The sequence below is a fragment of the Triticum aestivum genome, chromosome 6B (genome assembly GCF_018294505.1).
Source record: "Triticum aestivum cultivar Chinese Spring chromosome 6B, IWGSC CS RefSeq v2.1, whole genome shotgun sequence".
In the NCBI taxonomy this organism is placed as follows: Eukaryota; Viridiplantae; Streptophyta; class Magnoliopsida; order Poales; family Poaceae; genus Triticum; species Triticum aestivum.
Genome location: NC_057810.1, coordinates 82,468,092 through 82,490,709, shown reverse-complemented (window position 1 = coordinate 82,490,709; position 22,618 = coordinate 82,468,092).

Below are 22,618 nucleotides of genomic sequence, written 5' to 3'. Positions count from 1 at the left end.
TGGTGTAGGCATCACAGGAACATTTTCCTGAGCTGCACTACTTTCCCATTCAGGAGGTAGTACTTCATCGAGTTCTACTTTCCTCCCACTTACTTCTTTCAAGAGAAACTCTTTTTCCAGAAAGGATTCGTTCTTGGCAACAAAGATCTTGCCCTTGGATCTTAAGTAGAAGGTATACCCAATGGTTTCTTTAGGGTATCCTATGAAGACGCATTTTTTCGACTTGGGTTCGAGCTTTTCAGGTTGAAGTTTCTTGACATAAGCATCGCATCCCCAAACTTTTAGAAACGACAGCTTAGGTTTCTTCCCAAACCATAATTCATACGGTGTCGTCTCAACGGATTTAGACGGTGCCCTATTTAAAGTGAATGTAGCTGTCTCTAGAGCGTATCCCCAAAATGATAGCGGTAAATCGGTAAGAGACATCATAGATCGCACCATATCCAATAGAGTGCGATTACGACGTTCGGACACACCGTTACGCTGAGGTGTTCCAGGCGGCGTGAGTTGTGAAACGATTCCACATTTTCTTAAGTGTGTACCAAATTTGTGACTTAAATATTCTCCTCCACGATCTGATCGCAAGAATTTTATCTTTCGGTCACGTTGATTCTCTACTTCATTCTGGATTTCCTTGAACTTTTCAAAGGTCTGAGATTTGTTTTTCATCAAGTAGACATACCCATATCTACTCAAGTCGTCAGTGAGAGTGAGAACATAATGATATCCTCCGCGAGCCTCAACGCTCATTGGACCACACACATCGGTATGTATGATTTCCAACAAGTTGGTTGCTCGCTCCATTGTTCCAGAGAACGGGGTCTTGGTCATTTTGCCCATGAGGCATGGTTCGCATGTGTCAAATGATTCATAATCGAGAGACTCTAAAAGTCCATCAGCATGGAGCTTCTTCATGCGCTTGACACCAATGTGACCAAGGCGGCAGTGCCACAAGTATGTGGGACTATCGTTATCAACTTTACATCTTTTGGTATGCACACTATGAATATGTGTAGTATTACGTTCGAGATTCATTAAGAATAAACCATTGACCATCGGGGCATGACCATAAAACATATCTCTCATATAAATAGAACAACCATTATTCTCGGATTTAAATGAGTAGCCATCTCGCATCAAACGAGATCCAGATACAATGTTCATGCTCAAACTTGGCACTAAATAACAATTATTGAGGTTTAAAACTAATCCCGTAGGTAAATGTAGAGGTAGTGTGCCGACGGCGATCACATCGACCTTGGAACCATTCCCGACGCACATCGTCACCTCGTCCTTCGCTAGTCTCCTCTTATTCCGCAGCTCCTGCTGTGAGTTACAAATATGAGCAACGGCACCGGTATCAAATACCCAGGAGTTACTACGAGTACTGGTAAGGTACACATCAATTACATGTATATCACATATACCTTTAGTGTTGCCGGCCTTCTTGTCCGCTGGGGCAGTTCCGCTTCCAGTGACCCTTTCCTTTGCAATAAAAGCACTCAGTCTCAGGCTTGGGTCCATTCTTTGACTTCTTCCCGGCAACTGGCTTACCGGGTGCGGTAACATCCTTGCCGTCCTTCTTGAAGTTCTTCTTACCCTTGCCCTTCTTGAACTTAGTGGTTTTATTGACCATCAACACTTGATGTTCCTTCTTGATTTCCACCTCTGCTCACTTCAGCATTGAAAATACTTCAGGAATAGTTTTCACCATCCCCTTCATATTGTAGTTCATCACAAAGCTCTTGTAGCTCGGTGGGAGCGACTGAAGGATTCTGTCAATGACCGCCTCGTCCGGGAGGTTAATGTCCAGCTGGGACAGGTGGTTGTGCAACCCAGACATTTTGAGTATGTGCTCACTGACAGAACTATTTTCCTCCATCTTACAACTATAGAACTTGTCGGAGACTTCATATCTCTCGACACGGGCATGAGCTTGGAAAACCAGTTTCAGCTCCTCGAACATCTCATATGCTCCGTGTTGCTCAAAACGCTTTTGGAGCCCCGGTTCTAAGCTGTAAAGCATGCCGCACTGAACGAGGGAGTAATCATCAGCACGAGACTGCCAAGCATTCATAATGTCTTGGTTCTCTGGGACGGGAGTGTCACCTAGCGGTCCTTCTAGGACATATTGTTTCCTGGCAGCTATGAGGATGATCCTCAGGTTCCGGACCCAGTCCGTATAGTTGCTGCCATTATCTTTCAGCTTGGTTTTCTCTAGGAACGCATTGAAGTTCATGTTGACATGAGCGTTGGCAATTTGATCTACAAGACATATTATGCAAAAAAGTTTTAGACTAAGTTCATGATAATTAAGTTCATCTAATCAAATTATTTTAATGAACTCCCACTCAGATTAGACATCCCTCTAGTCATCTAAGTGTTACACGATCGGAGTCGACTAGGCCGTGTCCGATCATCACGTGAGACGGACTAGTCAGCGTCGGTGAACATTCTCATGTTGATCGTATCTTCCATATGACTCGTGTTCGACCTTTTGATCTCCGTGTTCCGAGGCCATGTCTGTACATGCTAGGCTCGTCAAGTTAACCCTAAGTGTTTTGCATGTGTAAAACTGTCTTACACCCATTGTATGTGAACGTAAGGATCTATCACACCCGATCATCATGTGGTGCTTCGAAACGACGAACTTTAGCAACGGTGCACAGTTAGGGGAGAACACTTCTTGAAATTTTGTAAGGGATCATCTTATTTACTACTGTCGTTCTAAGTAAACAAGATGCATAAAACATAATAAACATCACATGCAATTATATAAAGTAGTGACATGATATGATCAATATCATATAGCTCCTTTGATCTTCATCTTCGGGGCTCCATGGTCATCTTGTCACCGGCATGACACCATGATCTCCATCATCGTGTCTTCATGAAGTTGTCACGCCAACGACTACTTCTACTTCTATGGCTAATGCGTTTAGCAACAAAGTAAAGTAATTTACATGGCGTTCTTCAATGACACGCAGGTCATACAAAAATAAAGACAACTCCTATGGCTCCTGCCGGTTGTCATACTCATCGACATGCAAGTCGTGATTCCTATTACAAGAACATGATCTCATACGTCACAATATATCATTCATCATTCATCACAACTTCTGGCCATATCACATCACAAGACAATTGCTGCAAAAACAAGTTAGACGTCCTCTAATTGTTGTTGCATCTTTTACTTGGCTGCAATTGGGTTCTAGCAAGAACGTTTTCTTACCTACGAATAACCACAACATGATTTTGTCAACTTCTATTTACCCTTCATAAGGACCCTTTTCATCGAATCCGCTCCAACTAAAGTGGGAGAGACAGACACCCGCCAGCCACCTTATGCAACTAGTGCATGTTAGTCGGTGGAACCGGTCTCACGTAAGCATACGTGTAAGGTTGGTCCGGGCCGCTTCATCCCACAATACCGCTGAAGCAAGATAAGACTAGTAGCGGCAAGCAAGTTGACAAGATCTACGCCCACAACAAAATTGTGTTCTACTCGTGCAATAGAGAACTACGCATAGACCTAGCTCATGATGCCACTGTTGGGGAACGTTGCAAAAAATTAAAAATTTTCCTACGGTTTCACCAAGATCCATCTATGAGTTCATCTAGCAACGAGTCATGGGAGAGTGATCGCATCTACATACCACTTGTAGATCACGTGCGGAAGCATTCAATGGAACGGGGTTGATGGAGTCGTACTCGCCGTGATTCAGATCACCGATGACCTAGTGCCGAACGGACAGCACCTCCGCGTTCAACACACGTACGGAGCAGATGACGTCTCCTCCTTCTTGATCTAGCAAGGGGGAAGGAGAGGTTGATGAAGATCCAGCAGCACGACGGCGTGGTGGTGGATGCAGCAGAACTCCGGCAGGGCTTCGCTAAGCAACTACGGGAGGAGGAGGAGGTGTTGCAGGGAGGAGAGAGGCGCCAGGGTTTATGGGTGCAGCCACCCCTCCCTCCCCTCCATTTATATAGGCGCAAGAGAGGGGGGAGGGTGCAGCCTTGCCCCTTCCTCCAAGGAAGGGGTGCGGCCAAGAGGGGGGGAGGAGTCCATCCTCCCCAAGGCACCTCGGAGGTGCCTTCCCCTCTTTGGACTCTCCCCTCTCCAAGTCTCCTTGGCGCATGGGCCTCATGGGGCTGGTGCCCTTGGACCATATAGGCCAAGGCGCACCCCCTACAGCCCATGTGGCCCCCAGGGGCAGGTGGACCCCCCGGTGGACCCCCGGACCCCTTTCGGCACTCCCGGTACAATACCGATAAAGTGCGAAACTTTTCCAGTGACCAAAATAAGACTTCCTATATATAAATCTTTACTTCCAGACCATTCCGGAACTCCTCGTGACGTCCGGGATCTCATCCGGGACTCCGAACAACATTCGTTTTGCTGCATACTCATATTCATACAACCCTAGCGTCACCGAACCTTAAGTGTGTAGACCCTACGGGTTCGGGAGACACGTAGACATGACCGAGACGGTTCTCGGGCAATAACCAACAGCGGGATCTGGATACCCATGTTGGCTCCCACATGCTCCTCGATGATCTCATCGGATGAACCACGATGTCGAGGATTCGAACAACCCTGCATACAATTCCCTTTGTCAATCGGTATGTTACATGCCCGAGACTCGATCGTCGGTATCCCAATACCTCGTTCAGTCTTGTTACCGGCAAGTCACTTTACTCCTAGCGTAATGCATGATCCCATGGACAAACATTTGGTCACTTTGAGCTCATTATGATGATGCATTACCGAGTGGGCCCAGAGATACCTTAGACAAACGTTTTGCTAGAGCTTTTCCAATGTCAAGTATCTCTTCCTTAGACCATTAGATCGTGTAACTCCCGGATTCCGTAGGAGTGCTTTGGGTGTACCAAACGTCACAACATAACTGGGTGACTATAAAGGTGCACTACAGGTATCTCCGAAAGTGTCTGTTTGGTTGACATGGATCGAGACTGGGATTTGTCACTCCATATGACGGAGAGGTATCTCTGGGCCCACTCGGTAATGCATCATCATAATGAGCTCAAAGTGACCAAGTGTCTGGTCACGGGATCATGCATTACGGTACGAGTAAAGTGACTTGCCGGTAACGAGATTGAACGAGGTATTGGGATACCGACGATCGAATCTCGGGCAAGTAAAATACCGATTGACCAAGGGAATTGTATACGGGGTTGCTTGAATCCTCGACATCGTGGTTCATCCGATGAGATCATCGAGGAGCATGTAGGAGCCAACATGGGTATCCAGATCCCGATGTTGGTTATTGACCGGAGAGCCATCTTGGTCATGTCTACGTGTCTCCCGAACCCGTAGGGTCTACACACTTAAGGTTCGGTGACGCTAGGGTTGTAGAGATATGAGTATGCAGCAAAATGAAAGTTGTTCGGAGCCCCAGATGAGATCCCGCACGTCACGAGGAGTTCCGGAATGGTCCGGAGGTAAAGATTTATATATAGGAAGCCCAGTTTCGACCACCGGGAAAGTTTCGGGGGTCACCGGTATTGTACTGGGACCACCGGAAGGGTCCCGGGGGTCCACCGGGTGGGGCCACCTATCCCGGAGGACCCCATGGGCTGAAGTGGCGTGGGAACCAGACCCTGGTGGGCTGGTGCGCCCCACCCAAGGGCCCAAGGCGCCAAGGGTTGGAAACCCTAGGGGGCGTTCCCCCCCCCCCCCCCGAGGGGGCATGTGCCCCCCTGGTTGGAAACCCTAAGGGGGCCGTTGCCGCCTGGGGCCGTCGCCCCCCCTCTAGATGGGATCTCCAAGGGGGCATGCGCCCCCTGGCCCCTATATATAGTTGAGGGGAGGGAGGGCAGCCGCACCCTGAAGTCTTGGCGCCTCCCTCCCCCCTTGCTACACCTCCTCCTCCCGTAGTCGCTTGGCAATGCCCTGCCGGAATTCTGCTGCATCCACCACCACGCCGTCGTGCTGCTGGATCTTCATCAACCTCTCCTTCCCCCTTGCTGGATCAAGAAGGAGGAGACGTCAGTTGACCGTACGTGTGTTGACCGCGGAGGTGCCGTCCGTTCGGCGCTAGGATCTCCAGTGATTTGGATCACGACGTGTACGACTCCCTCAACCCCGTTCTCTTGAACGCTTCCGCTCGCGATCTACAAGGGTATGTAGATGCACTCCCCTCTCTCGTTGCTAGATGAACTCATAGATTGATCTTGGTGAACATAGTTTTTTTATTTTATGCAACGTTCCCCAACAGTGGCATCATGAGCTAGGTCTATGCGTAGTTCTCTATTGCACGAGTAGAACACAAATCTGTTGTGGGCGTAGATGTTGTCAACTTTCTTGCCGCTACTACTCTTATTTTGCTTCAGCTGTATTGTGGGATGAAGCGGCCCGGACCGACCTTACACGTACGCTTATGTGAGATAGGTTCCACCGACTGACATGCACTAGTTGCATAAGGTGGCTAGCGGGTGTCTGTCTCTCCCACTTTTGTTGGAGCAGATTCGATGAAAAGGGTCCTTATGAAGGGTAAATAGAAGTTGACAAATCACGTTGTGGTTATTTGTAGGTAAGAAAACGTTCTTGCTAGAACCCTATTGCAGCCACGTAAAACATGCAACAACAATTAGAGGACGTCTAACTTGTTTTTGCAGCAATTGCTTTGTGATGTGATATGGCCAAAAGTTGTGATGAATGATGAATGATATATTGTGATGTATGAGATCATGTTCTTGTAACAAGAATCACGACTTGCATGTTGATGAGTATGACAACCGGCAGGAGCCATAGGAGTTGTCTTAATTATTGTATGACCTGCGTGTCAATGATTGAACGCCATGTAATTACTTTACTTTATTGCTAAACCGTTAGCCATAGTAGTAGAAGTAATAGTTGGCGAGCAACTTCATGGAGACACGATGGTGGAGATCATGGTGTCATGCCGGTGACGAAGATGATCATGGAGCCCCAAAGATGGAGATCAAAGGAGCTATATGACATTGGCCATATCATGTCACTACTATTTAATTGCATGTGATGTTTATTATGTTTATGCATCTTGTTTACTTAGAACGACGGTAGTAAATAAGATGATCCCTCACAATAATTTCAAGAAAGTGTTCCCCCTAACTGTGCACTGTTGCTAAAGTTCGTCGCTTCGAAGCACCACGTGATGATCGGGTGTGATAGATTCCTACGTTCATATACAATGGGTGTAAGACAGATTTACACATGCAAAACACTCAGGTTAACTTGATGAGCCTAGCATGTATAGACATGGCCTCGGAACACAGAGACCGAAAGGTCGAACATGAGTCGTATGGAAGATACGATCAACATGGATATGTTCACCAATGATGACTAGTCCGTCTCACATGATGATCGGACACGGCCTAGTCGACTCGGATCATGTAACACTTAGATGACGAGAGGGATGTCAAATCTGAGTGGGAGTTCATTAAATAATTTGACTAGATGAACTTAATTATCATGAACTTAGTCTAAAAATCTTTGCAAATATGTCTTGTAGATCAAATGGCCAACGCTCATGTCAACATGAACTTCAACGCGTTCCTAGAGAAAACCAAGCTGAAAGATGATGGCAGCAACTATACGGACTGGGTCCGGAACGTGAGGATCATCCTCATAGCTGCCAAGAAAGCATATGTCCTAGAAGAACCGCTAGGTGATGCACCCATCCCAGAGAACCAAGATGTCATGAACGCTTGGCAGTCACGTGCTGATGATTACTCCCTCGTTCAGTGCGGCATGCTTTACAGCTTAGAACCGGGGCTCCAAAAGCGTTTTGAGCAACACAGAGCATATGAGATGTTCGAGGAGCTGAAAATGGTTTTCCAAGCTCATGCCCGGGTCGAGAGATATCAAGTCCCCGACAAGTTCTATAGTTGTAAGATGGAGGAAAATAGTTCTGTCAGTGAGCACATACTCAAAATGTCTGGGTTGCACAACCGCCTGTCCCAGCTGGACATTAACCTCCCGGACGAGGCGGTCATTGACAGAATCCTTCAGTCGCTCCCACCGAGCTACAAGAGCTTTGTGATGAACTACAATATGCAGGGGATGGTGAAAACTATTCCTGAAGTATTTTCAATGCTGAAGTGAGCAGAGGTGGAAATCAAGAAGGAACATCAAGTGTTGATGGTCAATAAAACCACTAAGTTCAAGAAGGGCAAGGGTAAGAAGAACTTCAAGAAGGACGGCAAGGATGTTGCCGCACCCGGTAAGCCAGTTGCCGGGAAGAAGTCAAAAATGGACCCAAGCCTGAGACTGAGTGCTTTTATTGCAAAGGAAAGGGTCACTGGAAGCGGAACTGCCCCAAATACTTAGCGGACAAGAAGGCCGGCAACACTAAAGGTATATGTGATATACATGTAATTGATGTGTACCTTACCAGTACTCGTAGTAACTCTTGGGTATTTGATACCGGTGCCGTTGCTCATATTTGTAACTCACAGCAGGAGCTGCAGAATAAGCGAAGACTGGCGAAGGACGAGGTGACGATGTGCGTGAGGAATGGTTCCAAGGTCGATGTGATCGCCGTCGGCATGCTGCCTCTACATTTACCCACGGGATTAGTTTTAAACCTCAATAATTGTTATTTAGTGCCAAGTTTGAGCATGAACATTGTATCTGGATCTCGTTTAATACGAGATGGCTACTCATTTAAATCCGAGAATAATGGTTGTTCTATTTATGTGAGAGATATGTTTATGGTCATGCCCCGATGGTCAATGGTTTATTCTTAATGAATCTCAAACGTAATGTTACACATATTCATAGTGTGAATACCAAAAGATGTAAAGTTGATAACGATAGTCCCACATACCCTCTGTTGGAAAAGGCAGTGCCTAGGAGGAGCTTAGGCACGCCTAGGCGCTAGGCAATGGCCAAACGCCTTGCCTAGGGCATAAATGGAGGTCTAGGCAGGGCAAGCAAGAAATTGCCTACTCAAGCAAGAAATCATGCGACATACTGCACTGATATGCCAAACCAGCTATATTCCAATGGCAGTAGACGGTTATTAACTTATTTATATGCCCTAAACTAATATCAACACCCATATAATAATCACAAATACACTACGAGTAAAACTATATTACCGCCTAGGCCGCGCCTAGGGTGCTTAGGCACCGCCTAGGCACTAGGCAAAGGCCAACTGACTCGCTTATGCCTACCGCTTTTTCCAACCTTATACATACCTGTGGCACTGCCGCCTTGGTCACAATGGTGTCAAGCGCATGAAGAAGCTCCATGCTGATGGACTTTTAGAGTCTCTTGATTATGAATCATTTGACACATGCGAACCATGCCTCATGGGCAAAATGACCAAGACTCCGTTCTTCGGAACAATGGAGCGAGCAAACAACTTATTGGAAATCATACATACTGATGTGTGTGGTCCAATGAGCGTTGAGGCTCGCGGAGGATATCGTTATGTTCTCACTCTCACTGATGACTTGAGTAGATATGGGCATGTCTACTTGATGGAACACAAGTCTGAGACCTTTGAAAAGTCAAGGAATTTCAGAATGAGGTAGAGAATCAACGTGACCGAAAGATAAAGTTCTTACGATCAGATCATGGAGGAGAATATTTAAGTCACGAATTTGGTACGCACTTAAGGAAATATGGAATCGTTTCACAACTCACGCCGCCTGGAGCACCTCAGCGTAACGGTGTGTCTGAATGTCGTAATTGCACTCTATTGGATATGGTGCGATCTATGATGTCTCTTACCGATTTACCGCTATCATTTTGGGGATACGCTCTAGAGACTGCTACATTCACTTTAAATAGGGCTCCGTCTAAATCCGTTGAGACGACACCTTATGAATTATGGTTTGGGAAGAAACCTAAGCTATCATTTCTAAAAGTTTGGGGGTGCGATGCTTATGTCAAGAAACTTCAACCTGAAAAGCTCGAACCCAAGTCGGAAAAATGCGTCTTCATAGGATACCCTAAGGAAACCATTGGGTATACCTTCTACTTAAGATCCGAGGGCAAGATCTTTGTTGCCAAGAACGGATCCTTTCTGGAAAAAGAGTTTCTCTCGAAAGGAGTAAGTGGGAGGAAAGTAGAACTCGATGAAGTACTACCTCTTGAACCGGAAAGTAGTGCAGCTTAGGAAAATGTTCCTGTGGTGCCTACACCAACTGGAGAGGAAATTAATGATGATGATCAAGGTACTTCGGATCAAGTTGCTACTGAACTTCGTAGGTCCACAAGGACATGTTCCACGCCAGAGTGGTATGGCAACCCTGTCCTGGATATCATGTTGTTTGACAGCGGTGAACCTTCGAACTATGAAGAAGCGATGGCGGGCCCAGATTCCAACAAATGGCTTGAAGCCATGCAATCCGAGATAGAATCCATGTATGAAAACAAAGTATGGACTTTGATAGACATGCTCGATGATCGGCGAGCGATAGAAAACAAATGGATCTTTAAGAAGAAGACGGACGCGGATGGTAATATTACCATCTATAAAGCTCGACTTGTCGCTAAGGGTTATCGGCAAGTTCAAGGGGTTGACTACGATGAGACTTTCTCTCCCGTAGCGAAGCTGAAGTCCGTCTGAATCATGTTAGCAATTGCCGCATACTATGATTATGAGATATGGCAGATGGACGCAAAAACGGCATTCCTTAACGGACATCTTATGGAAGAACTGTATATGATGCAGCCAGAAGGTTTTGTCGATCCTAAGAATGCTAACAAGGTGTGAAAGCTCCAGCGATCCATTCATGGGCTGGTGCAAGCATCTCGGAGTTGGAACGTTCGCTTTGATGAGATGATTAAAGCGTTTGGGTTTATGCAGACTTATGGAGAAGCCTGCATTTACAAGAAAGTGAGTGGGAGCTCCGTAGCATTTCTCATATTATATGTAGATGACATACTTTTGATAGGAAATGATATAGAACTTTTGGACAGCATTAAGGCCTACTTGAATAAGTGTTTTTCAATGAAGGACCTGGGAGAAGCTGCTTATATATTAGGCATCAAGATCTATAGGGATAGATCGAGGCGCCTCATAGGTCTTTCACAAAGCACATACCTTGATAAGATATTGAAGAAGTTCAATATGGATCAGTCCAAGAAAGGGTTCTTGCCTATGTTGCAAGGTGTGAGATTGAGCTCGGCTCAATGCCCGACCACGGCAGAAGATAAAGAAGAGATGAGTGTCATCCCCTATGCCTCAGCCATAGGATCTATTATGTATGCCATGCTATGTACCAGACCTGATGTAAACCTTGCCGTAAGTTTGGTAGGAAGGTACCAAAGTAATCCCGGCAAGGAACACTGGACAACGGTCAAGAATATCCTGAAGTACCTGAAAAGGACAAAGGACATGTTCCTCGTTAATGGAGGTGACGAAGAGCTCGTCGTAAAGGCTTACGTCGACGCTAGCTTCGACACAGATCTAGATGACTCTAAGTCACAAACCGGATACGTGTATATGTTGAATCGTGGAGCAGTAAGCTGGTGCAGTTGCAAGAATAGCGTCGTGGCGGGATCTACATGTGAAGCGAAGTAAATGGCAGCCTTGGAGGCAGCGCATGAAGCAATATGGATGAAGGAGTTCATCACCGACCTAGGAGTCATACCCAATGCGTCGGGGCCGATCACTCTCTTCTGTGACAACACTGGAGCTATTGCCCTTGCGAAGGAGCCCAGGTTTCACAAGAAGACCAGGCACATCAAGTGTCGTTTCAACTCCATCCGTGAAAATATTCAAGATGGAGACATAGATATTTGCAAAGTACATATGGATCTAAATGTCGCAGATCCGTTGACTAAACCTCTTCCGCGAGCAAAACATGATCAACACTAGAACTCTATGGGTGTTCGATTCATCACAGTGTAACTAGATTATTGACTCTAGTGCAAGTGGGAGACTGTTGGAAATATGCCGTAGAGGCAATAATAAAAGGATTATTATTATATTTCCTTGTTCATGATAATTGTCTTTTATTCATGCTATAATTGTATTATCTGGAAATCATAATACACATGTGAATACATAGACAACAATATGTCCCTAGTGAGCCTCTAGTTGACTAGCTCGTTGATCAACAGATAGTCATGGTTTCCTAACTATGGACATTAGATGTCATTGATAACGGGATCACATCATTGGGAGAATGATGTGATGGACAAGACCCAATCCTAAGCATAGCACAAGATCGTGTAGTTCGTTTGCTAGAGTTTTCCCAATGTCAAGTATCTTTTCCTTAGACCATGAGATCGTGTAACTCCCGGATACCGTAGGAGTGCTTTGGGTGTGCCAAACGTCACAACGTAACTGGGTGACTATAAAGGTGCACTACAGGTATCTCCGAAAGTGTCTATTGGGTTGACACGGATCGAGACTGGGATTTGTCACTCCGTATGACGGAGAGGTATCTCTGGGCCCACTCGATAATGCATCATCATAATGAGCTCAAAGTGACCAAGTGTCTGGTCACGGGATCATGCATTACGGTACGAGTAAAGTGACTTGACGGTAACGAGATTGAATGAGGTATTGGGATACCGACGATCGAATCTCGGGCAAGTAAAATATCGATTGACAAAGGGAATTGTATACGGGGTTGCTTGAATCCTCGACATCGTGGTTCATCCGATGAGATCATCGAGGAGCATGTAGGAGCCAACATAGGTATCCAGATCCCGTTGTTGGTTATTGACCAGAGAGCCGTCTCGGTCATGTCTATGTGTCTCCCGAACCCGTAGGGTCTACACACTTAAGGTTCGGTGACGCTAGGGTTGTAGAGATATGAGTATGCAGCAAACTGGAAGTTGTTCGGAGTCCCGTATGAGATCCCGGACATCATGAGGAGTTCCGGAATGGTCCGGAGGTAAAGATTTATATATAGGAAGTCCAGTTTCGGCCACCGGGAAAGTTTCGGGGGTCACCGGTATTGTACCGGGACCACCGGAAGGGTCCCGGGGGTCCACCGGGTGGGGCCACCTATCCCGGAGGGCCCCATGGGCTGAAGTGGCGTCGGAACCAGACCCTGGTGGGCTGGTGCGCCCCACCCAAGGGCCCAAGGCACCTAGGGTTGGAAACCCTAGGGGGCCGTTGCCCCTCCCCCCCGAGGGGGCATGCGCCCCCCTGGTTGGAAACCCTAAGGGGGTCGTTGCCCCCGAGGGCCGCCGCCCCCCCCCCCTAGATGGGATCTCTAAGGGGGCATGCGCCCCCCTGGCCCCTATATATAGTGGAGGGGAGGGAGGGCAGCCGCACCCTGAAGTCTTGGCGCCTCCCTCCCGACTTGCTACACCTCCTCCTCCCGCAGTCGCTTGGCGAAGCCCTGCCGGAACTCTGCTGCATCCACCACCACACCGTCGTGCTGCTGGATCTTCATCAACCTCTCCTTCCCCCTTGCTGGATCGCGAAGGAGGAGACGTCACGCTGACCGTATGTGTGTTGAACGCGGAGGTGCCGTCCGTTCGGCGCTAGGATCTCCGGTGATTTGGATCACGACGAGTACGACTCCCTCAACCCCGTTCTCTTAAACGCTTCTGCTCGCGATCTACAAGGGTATGTAGATGCACTCCCCTCTCTCGTTGCTAGATGACCTCATAGATTGATCTTGGTGAACATATAATTTTTTTATTTTATGCAACGTTTCCCAACAGGCACGACCGGCGCTGGTTTGGGCAGCTGGAGTAAGAAGACCAGAGGTTGAAGAAGCACTACGGCCGTTGGATGAACATCGTATGGTAATAGGAGCTAGAATCATTCATATTGACTAAGTTGACAAAGCCCTCCGTCCCCGTCAACTTGGTAGGCCCACAAGTCAGCCTCCCAGTATGCTGGGTTCCAGCTGACAGGGGGAGTATTCATTTTTTTGTGCGTAATAAGAGGCACTTTCTTGCGTGCGAAGATAGCTGGTGGGTCCGACAAGTCAGCCGGGGGACACGTTTTTTTCGCGAAATACAGAGGCCCTTCCGGTGGGTCCTAGATGTCAGGTGGATGAATCATTATTTTGCGCGTAATAAGGAGGCATTTCCTTGTGTGCGGCCGTGGACCCAGCTGCCAGCTTCTCCACGCACAGTCTACTTCCGATGGTGTTGTTCGTTGACCACATTGACCATGCCGCACCGAGCGCATCCAAGTTGGTGGACGATGGCGAGGCCCCGGACAGCAACGAGCCGGAGATGGAAAGGCGCGGTTGTAGAGTCGCAGAGGGAGAGGTGTACGAGGGTTAACTAGTTCTAGTGCGGTGTGGTTCGGCAGTCGGTGGAGAAGAACAGGAGGCGTGGAGGGATGGCCTGGCCAACGGTGGAGTAGCGCTTCATAGCGAAGCGTGCTAAGCAGAGCTGCTAGCAGCAGGAGGCGGGAGGTGGTCCCGGCGGCGCTGGAGGAAGAAGACGAGAGATTGAAGATGGATGCCGGTCGTTGGATGTAAATCCAATGACTAACATGTTAGAATCATTTGTTTACTAAATTGACAACGACTTGCGTTGGCTTCAACCTATTGGCCCACATTTCAGCCTCCAAAAATGTGGCACGTATTCAACCCGTTTTTTCAGAATTTACAGTTTTTTTTTGCGCGCTAGAATTTACAGTCAATTTGATCTTTTTTTTGAATTACAGCCATTAGCTGGGCTGGACGAACAATTAATGTAGCGTCCATGCGGCCCATTTATTTTATTTCCTAAAAAATTACAGGCCATTTGCACTTTCTCGAAATACACGATTTTGCTGGGCTGATTCTAATTAAAATGTTGGGTTGGGCTAGCAATGTTATTAAAAAAAGGCTGAGCATTTTGTTATAAATATATTTAAATAATAAGTGATATTATTACATTCGTACTCAAGTCTTACCAAGCTTTTAGTGCCAAAACAATCTAGGATTTTATTTGTTAAGAAATTATTTTTATAAGTTAATAAGATGTGGGATATTGTTTTCTTACATATGTAAGTATCTGTTAAATATATGATGACAATAAAAATAATATATAATAACATATAAAGTAATTTAAATATATATAATATAGTTAGAAGGGAAACATAAGTTGTACCTGGCGTTCCTATTCTTATATAGAAAAATAGAACAGACCTCTGCGTTTTCTTCAAAAAAATACATAAATTGGGCTGCCAAAAATAAAACCTCGGATGGGAGGTCCATAGGCCGGTCGATACATGACGGCCCTAAGAAAATACAAACATGCCCTCCCATCCGAGGTCGTGGGCTGCGCATGTTAAAAATGAAAGCCTAGACGGGGCAGCCCAAAACCACGTCCAACACTTGCCAAAACTTCGTCCCTCATTTTCCCTGTGTTTCGCACACTCGACATTGTGTGGGCATTTTGACTGTGCATCATATGAAGATGTGCTATGCATGAATGTTGATTAACATGATGCTAACTGGCTGGTAGTTCCATTTTCGACCATGAATGAAACTTCCAACATGATGTTAACCCTGTTGGAAAAGGCCGTGTTAATATAAATGCTCTGCCTCTGAAAGTTGCAGTTTCTTATCTGAAATTGAACTTGTAGTTTCTTATCTGAAACTGAAACTTCCAGTTTCTTCTCGTCTGCACTTTTATACTCCTATGAAACTAAATTTTTTTAAGTGCTAAAAATAGATCTCTAGAATTAATGAAATTCTTCATATGCTCAATACTGCAAATCTGAAATTCAAAAGACATTCATATTTGAAAGTACTCTCAAAATACACAACACAAAACACAATTCACAACCTACAAATACTAACAACCCTAAGCTCCTCCTGACAATTCACAACCTTCCCGACTATTGGGTTGGGGGGGGGGGCGGTAGCCCCCTCCTATTCCTCGGCGGCAGAGAGCCGCCCCGTGAGACGATGTGAACGGCGAGGGAGACGATGGTGGGGAACCATCGTCGGGCCAACTGCTTTTCTCCTCTTGCAGTTGGGTTCGGTCGACGAAGACTCCACTGGCTCGCTCTGGCAGGACACCCTCACAAACGGCACCCTATGGATGCTCGATCCTTGAATCTCTGGTGGATGCTCCATCTGGGATCGATACTCCCACCACCGCTCCCTCACGATCGGATTCGGTGAATCTGTTTGCTCCATGGCCCAGAGGAACAGCTCTATGTAATCCGGCGCGACTCCCTTCGAGAGTATCGCTGCCTTTTCGCTCTGTTGCAGATATTTGGCCATGGATGTCGCCGTCGCCGCTAGTTGGTCCTTGTTGTCAAACCAAGACTGTATCTCCAACATCCTAGCTAGCTTCACAGGGTCGCCGTCTGTGATCCTCACGTATTGGTTGTACTCCTCCATCGATCTACTTCTCCACAGCACCTTCACTCGCCGGCGGGGGTTTTTGAATGGAAGAGGAGAGGAGCAGAGCTGGTTTTGGATTAGAACGGGAGAGGAGCGACGCTGGTTTTGGACTGGAACAGGAGAGGAGGGGCAGTGGTTTTGAAATGGAAGAGGAGAGGAGCGACGCTGGATTTAGATTGGAATAGGAAGGAGCAGCGGTGGTTTAAGAGGAGAAGAGCAGAAGAACGACGCTGGTCTTGGAAGTATTTTTTTGTTGTTTTGCGTATTTTGAGTCAAAGTTTGACCACGTACTGTATTTCACAAGAAAAATGTGAATGCATGTCACCAAAAATTGTATCGTTTGGTTCGTATCTGAATGTACTTTCAAATTATACTATTTTTGCAATGTATAACATATATTTTATGTGCGAAAATCATGGTCAATTATGACCCAGAATAAAAGGGAGACTAGTTAATGTGGGGTTGCTTTCTTAATTGAAGGGTAAATTGATTTTGATTTTGATCCAGTCACAGCGCGCCGGCCCTCTCGCCCAATCCTAAATCGCTGCCGCACGCTCCTCTCTCTCTTCTCCATTACAAAACCACCTCCTCTCCTCTCCATCATCTCCATTCCAAAACCACCATCTCGCCTCTCCCTCTTCTGATCTTCTCCATTGCAAAACCACCTCCTCTCCTCTCCATCATCTCCATTCCAAAACCACCTCCTCTCCTCTCCCTCTTCTCTATTGCAAGACCACCGTCTCTCCTCCCATCTTCCAAAGCTAGCACCGGACCACTCAGAAGGACATCTATGGAGAGGATGCAGCAGCAAATCAGGCAGATCGACGGTGGCGACCAGACAAAGTTAACCAGGTTGAAGGAGATCCTTAGTTGGTTTGACAATGAGTGGGAGATTTCAAGGACGGTGCGGGCCATGTGGCAATGTATGCGAAAGAGCGAGACGACGGTGATGAGGGCAGCGATGTACATGTACACCTCGGCGGCAGTCACGCCGCAGTCCTCCGAGTTCGTATCTCCTATGGGTTATGGAGCAGACAGATTCGCCCGAGGCGACAGTCAGGTGGAGGTGGTGGGCGTACAGGTTGAAGGTCGAGCACCCAGAGGATAACGAATCGATCGAGTATGGTGTGTCGTTCATGAGGGTGCAGAGCCAGCCGGAGCCACAAGAGTATTCGTTCTCCCACCGCAAGAGGAGGCCGGATGGAGCGACGTCGCTTTCCCGCCGTTCTCCACGGTTCCCTCGACACTCGCCTCGTTTCAACGGCGGCGGTAGGGTTTAAGGTAAGCTTCGCACTAACCTAATCTTCCACCTGCTCATGCTTACAATCAGTGTGACAGCTAATGAAAATCATGCTTACAATCAGTCTCCGAGTACTACGCCAATCACCCTAAAATAGCTCTGGACCTTTGGGTCAAAGTTGTGACATAGTGTACAAATAAAGAAAAATAGTTTGGTGCTTTTTTCAGAAAAGGGTACTCCCTAGAAAACTACCAATATAAGCTACTAGTATTTGGTTAGAGGATTTGCTGCCGATCCGTCCACAAAGAGCGCCACACATCCCACTAGTGGTGGTGGATGCCAATGCGTGCATGCAGCATGGTTGGTGTCGGTAATTTTTACTTGGCACACCTCGCACTCTGCATATATGACGGTTCCATATGTACATTTGTGCAGTTCCACCAAAATGCAGCTGAATAACCCTGTTTGCACAGATAATGAAAAAGCGTGATTACATTATAGTGGCACTAGTTGATGAAACAGACAAAATAAATAGAATAAAATATTGCGATAGTATCATAGTATGCCATGCTGCGAGGGCGAGATGGGCCATGTGACACCTCATACTGGACATCGTCCCAAGTCTCCCAGATACACCTTCTGCCAGTGATGAACATTAGTGTACATCAGTAGTACAAGGAGGCGCCTTGAGACATTCAAATCTCTATTTTTGTACATATCAACTAAAATTAAGCACCCCAGTTTGCACAAACGCTTAAACATTAACAATGGGACTAGTTGATGAAACATACTTTAACAAAGAGAAGCACTTTCTTTATCTACATTGGAAATGAAATGATAGAGATGACACTCGCTCTATTTTAATTGTATTATTACTTCATTTTATCAGTGACACTAGGGTCGAGCAGGTGGCAAACGAGGTGTACCGTGCGTCGCAAGGATGGAGGCCGGGGGTGCTTAGACTGGGATGCTGAAGCTGGCTCTTTCAGTCACCAACACGGATCATTCAATTCATGGGACGTTTTGGTGCAGTTCACCTAAAATGAAGCAATGTCCCGTGAGCTAGCAGCTTCTTCTTCAAAAAATTTTTAAGAAAAGGGCTCCAGCCCCGGTTCCATTTCAATCAGAAAACGAAACCCACAGAGCTTCTTCTTCATTAGTTGCAATAAAATTGAGCAATATCAAGGTTGGTTGTGAACCTCCTGGAATGCTCAACTATAATTTGGATATCATTTGTGCAGTTCAACTAAGATCGAGCGTGAAATGTATATCTCTGTTTGCACAAAAAAGGTGGAAAGGAGGGTGACTAACAAGTGATGAAACATGCATCAAATGAAAAGAAGCATGTTCCTTATCTGAATGGCAATCCTACAAGGACAGTAGCAATTTCTAAAGCAGTGGCATTGCTAGATATTAGTGTGGGCATTAGGATTAACTAATGCAACCGTTAACTACGACATTACTTTGGGCACGGGGGAGTAGGCGGACCAGGACAGTTGAATTTCTAACGAAAAGAACCAACTTATCTTAAGACTAGCTACAATGGTGAGTAACATACACTAGTAACCACATATCCCTAGACTATGTTACTACCTTCATAGTGGGTAGTAACATAAGTGTGGTAACATGCAAAGCTTCATTTATTAGGTTATAGACTCATATTGCATTGGGACATGTGATGTTACAGTAACTAGCTAAGTGACTATAACTATCTCTCTCCTCATTAACTCACTGCCACATAAGCAAATTTTCTGAGTTGGACTCGATGTTATTGCTGAAGTTACTCCCACTGTGGCTAGTCTAATGGGAAATTTTAGCAGGACATGTAAAGAAGTGCGATTGATTCATATTACTGGAGGCATTACATTGAAAACAACATTGGTTTAACGTGTCCTTACTTTTAATAGTGCGACTGCTACATTTTACCAGTGGCATTACATAAAAGTGGCTCGGGGCAACAAACATTAGAACAGGATATCTGGGTTGGTCCCATTTTTGTTCGGTATAGCCACCTTATATTGTGCGAGGCTAGCAAATCTAGTGCTGGACTTACTCTGTTGACTTGTCCCCCAGTCCCCACTTTCTTTCCTTTTTCAACCAATAGATCGGATTTATATTGAGTTTGTACTGCGTTTCCCTTTATTTCCCTATTAGACCTAGAGACCAGTTGGATAGCCAGTCTCTGCTACTTTTCGCCCCCATTATTTCCTCTTTCGACCAAGTCCTAGATTCAGGTAACAAATCCTCCCCCACCCCCACCCCCTTTCTTCCTTGTTTGAATCAAGTAGTACTAGATTCGAGTGCATGAACTAGTTTTACCTCTTAAACATAAAAAAATTAGGTGGTTTTTGAACAGCTGATTGATCCTATCTACGAGGGGGCCTGAGAAATAGTAAAATTTACAAATGCAGCGACGTCAGGAGCTCGGGAAGCAGAGCAATGCCAATTTCGAAGGAAGTTATACCTAATGGTCACCGGGATATCGCTAGGTGGGCGGCGGGAGGCCGGATCTGCCCACACTACGACAGCGAGGAAGAAGGGGTCGGAGGCTCTCCCTCACCAGCGGTGCTTGGGAGAGAACAGCAAGGCAAGCTGATCGGGATGCGCCCAACAGTGGGTAAGAGCCGTCGCCCAGGACGACCGCGTGAACATTGCACCTTCTCACCTTCCCCCGCGGAGAGGATCCGGCTAGATCTGTGACCAGCGGTGAGCAGAGAGAGAGAGAGAGAGTGGCCACCGCTGTCGTGTTTAGGTCTGGAGAGGCCAAGATAGTGTGAAGATATCAACACTAGCAAGCAAGCGCGGAGGCTCCTGCCTTTATAGTGGATTAGTACTTAGTTTTGTTTTGTCTACCGGAGCCGGCTTGACCTTGTCAATGACTGTCGAGAAGTCTTCATGCACGTGGCCCGGAGGAGCAATTGTCGTCATTTTGATCTGAAGCGCCGTATTATAACATATAACACGAAAAAATGCCACATGAAAAGAAATCATAACCTCACTGCCCAAAGGAAACAACATGAATCCCGACGGACAAACTAGACGAAGAACAAAGCTCAAATTAAAGATAAACTCGTAGAAAAGGGGTCCGTCGTTAGATGTCCTAATTAACATAGCCGGCTTGACCTAGATGGCAGCTGAGTGGTCACTGTTCGTGCATGTGCCCCCAATGACTAGCCCAACTCAGTTGTCGCTGTTTAACACTCGCAGTGATCCGAAGCACATGACACCTAATTTTGCAAGATGACAATAAACCTTTTTTTAGATTTCTCACCACAACTATAGCCATGTACAACACAGCCTGCACGATATGTAGACGGTAGCCAATCCAGGCGTGTTTGCTGGAGTCTGGTCACATGCATGGACGAACTGATCTTCCGTGTCTTGCAGGGATCGTCCAGGCACCAACGTAGTACAACACTTCTCTAGTACTATCGCTCGTCTCCATCTTCTATTAAGTCACCCGACTTGCGGGGCCGGGAAGTGTGCCTATGGTCGGTTCTCAATTGTCGTCCCACATGTGTGTGCGACCGCAATATGACGCGCGTTCCATTCGGAGAGCAGTGTGCCAGACCGACCGACCGTCTGGGGTGCGACGCGAACGCGACGGGCGTGCTGTATACTCTGTACATGTGCACCGCCGTTTTCTAGACGCTTTGCTCCATGGCGTGGGCGCAATCCATGGATACAAAATTAGTAGTATACTGTATACTATTTAAAAGTCGAGGGCGGGGCTTTTCCTACCCGGTAGGCGGCGGGACAGTTCCGCCTAGTCAGGTCGACAGAGACGCGAGAAGATGAGGGAGTAGACTGCTGCAAACATAGGGTTGTGTGATTTGACAGCGAGTTGTTGCTGGACAGGTGGGGCCCCGTGATTTGACTTGCCATTATCATTTTAACTGCGGCGCTACGACCGGCATGAGTCTCCCGATTCCTGACCACCTCCATACAGGTGCCTCTCCCAATGCTCCACCATGTAGTAGAGGCTGGCTCTTGCATGAGAGTCCACTTATCCACTTTTTCCTTGCCTATCTTTCCTCCACATATGCAAAAATGCCATGTAAATCGCACTATTGTACTTACTTGCTCCTACAGGTGCTTAAGCTTGACACATAGGCGTCAAGTATGATGTGGCAAGTTAATCAAGAAGAAAGAGACTAGTTTGGTGACCCAAGGAAGAAACGGTGCTAAGCGCGTGTACCTAGGTGAAAAGACAATTTTGAGTCTATAGCTAATTAAATCAAGCAAACTTAGCAACACCATTTCATTGGAAGAGGTCACTCCTTGGCAAATGCAATAAATACTAGTACTCCCTGTGTCCCATAATATAAGAACGTTTTTGACACTACACTAGTGTCAAAAATGTTCTTATATTATGGGACGGAGGGAGTACGAAGAAAGAGATAGAGAGGAGTAAAAAAATACACTTATAGCCAACCTTATTGTAGTATGAGTGACTAAGTGATGACTATGTATGACATGCCAACACCAGATAGCCTAACACACTGTGATAAATATCCAAGGGAGCGACCGCGCGAGCAACGCGACAGTCATGGTAGGCGCGACCATGATACGGGCTGCTGGCAGCCCTTGGATCTGAGATCAAACGGTCGCATGCTAAGTTGCTGAAAATTTGCAGAATAACCCTCCAGGATAGGATATTCACGCATAGGTCTAGAATCACGCCATGCAACCGTTCGATCTTAGATACAAGGGCTCTCGGAAGCCCGTATCATGGGAGAATGGAAAGCCACTACCCTGTCGTTCGCACGCTGGCAGTTCGCTCCTACTCATCCCCGCACGTCCTTTAATACTACGGCGGTTTGCTCCTAGTCGTCCCGTCCATTCACATTACGGCAGTTCCACTAATCCTAACCCTCCTCCCAAATCCATGGCGTCCCAAATCTCCCCGGTCGGCGGTGAGTACAAGGTTAGAACCATCACCGGCGATGAGTTCGACGTCATCTACACCCGTACTTCCACGACGGTGAATGGATGCCTTTATCGCTTCAGATGCATGTTCGAAGACTCAGATGATGAGTGGGTCACTGGGCTATATGTTGAGTACACCACAGTTGTGGGACGATAGAAGGATCTAAA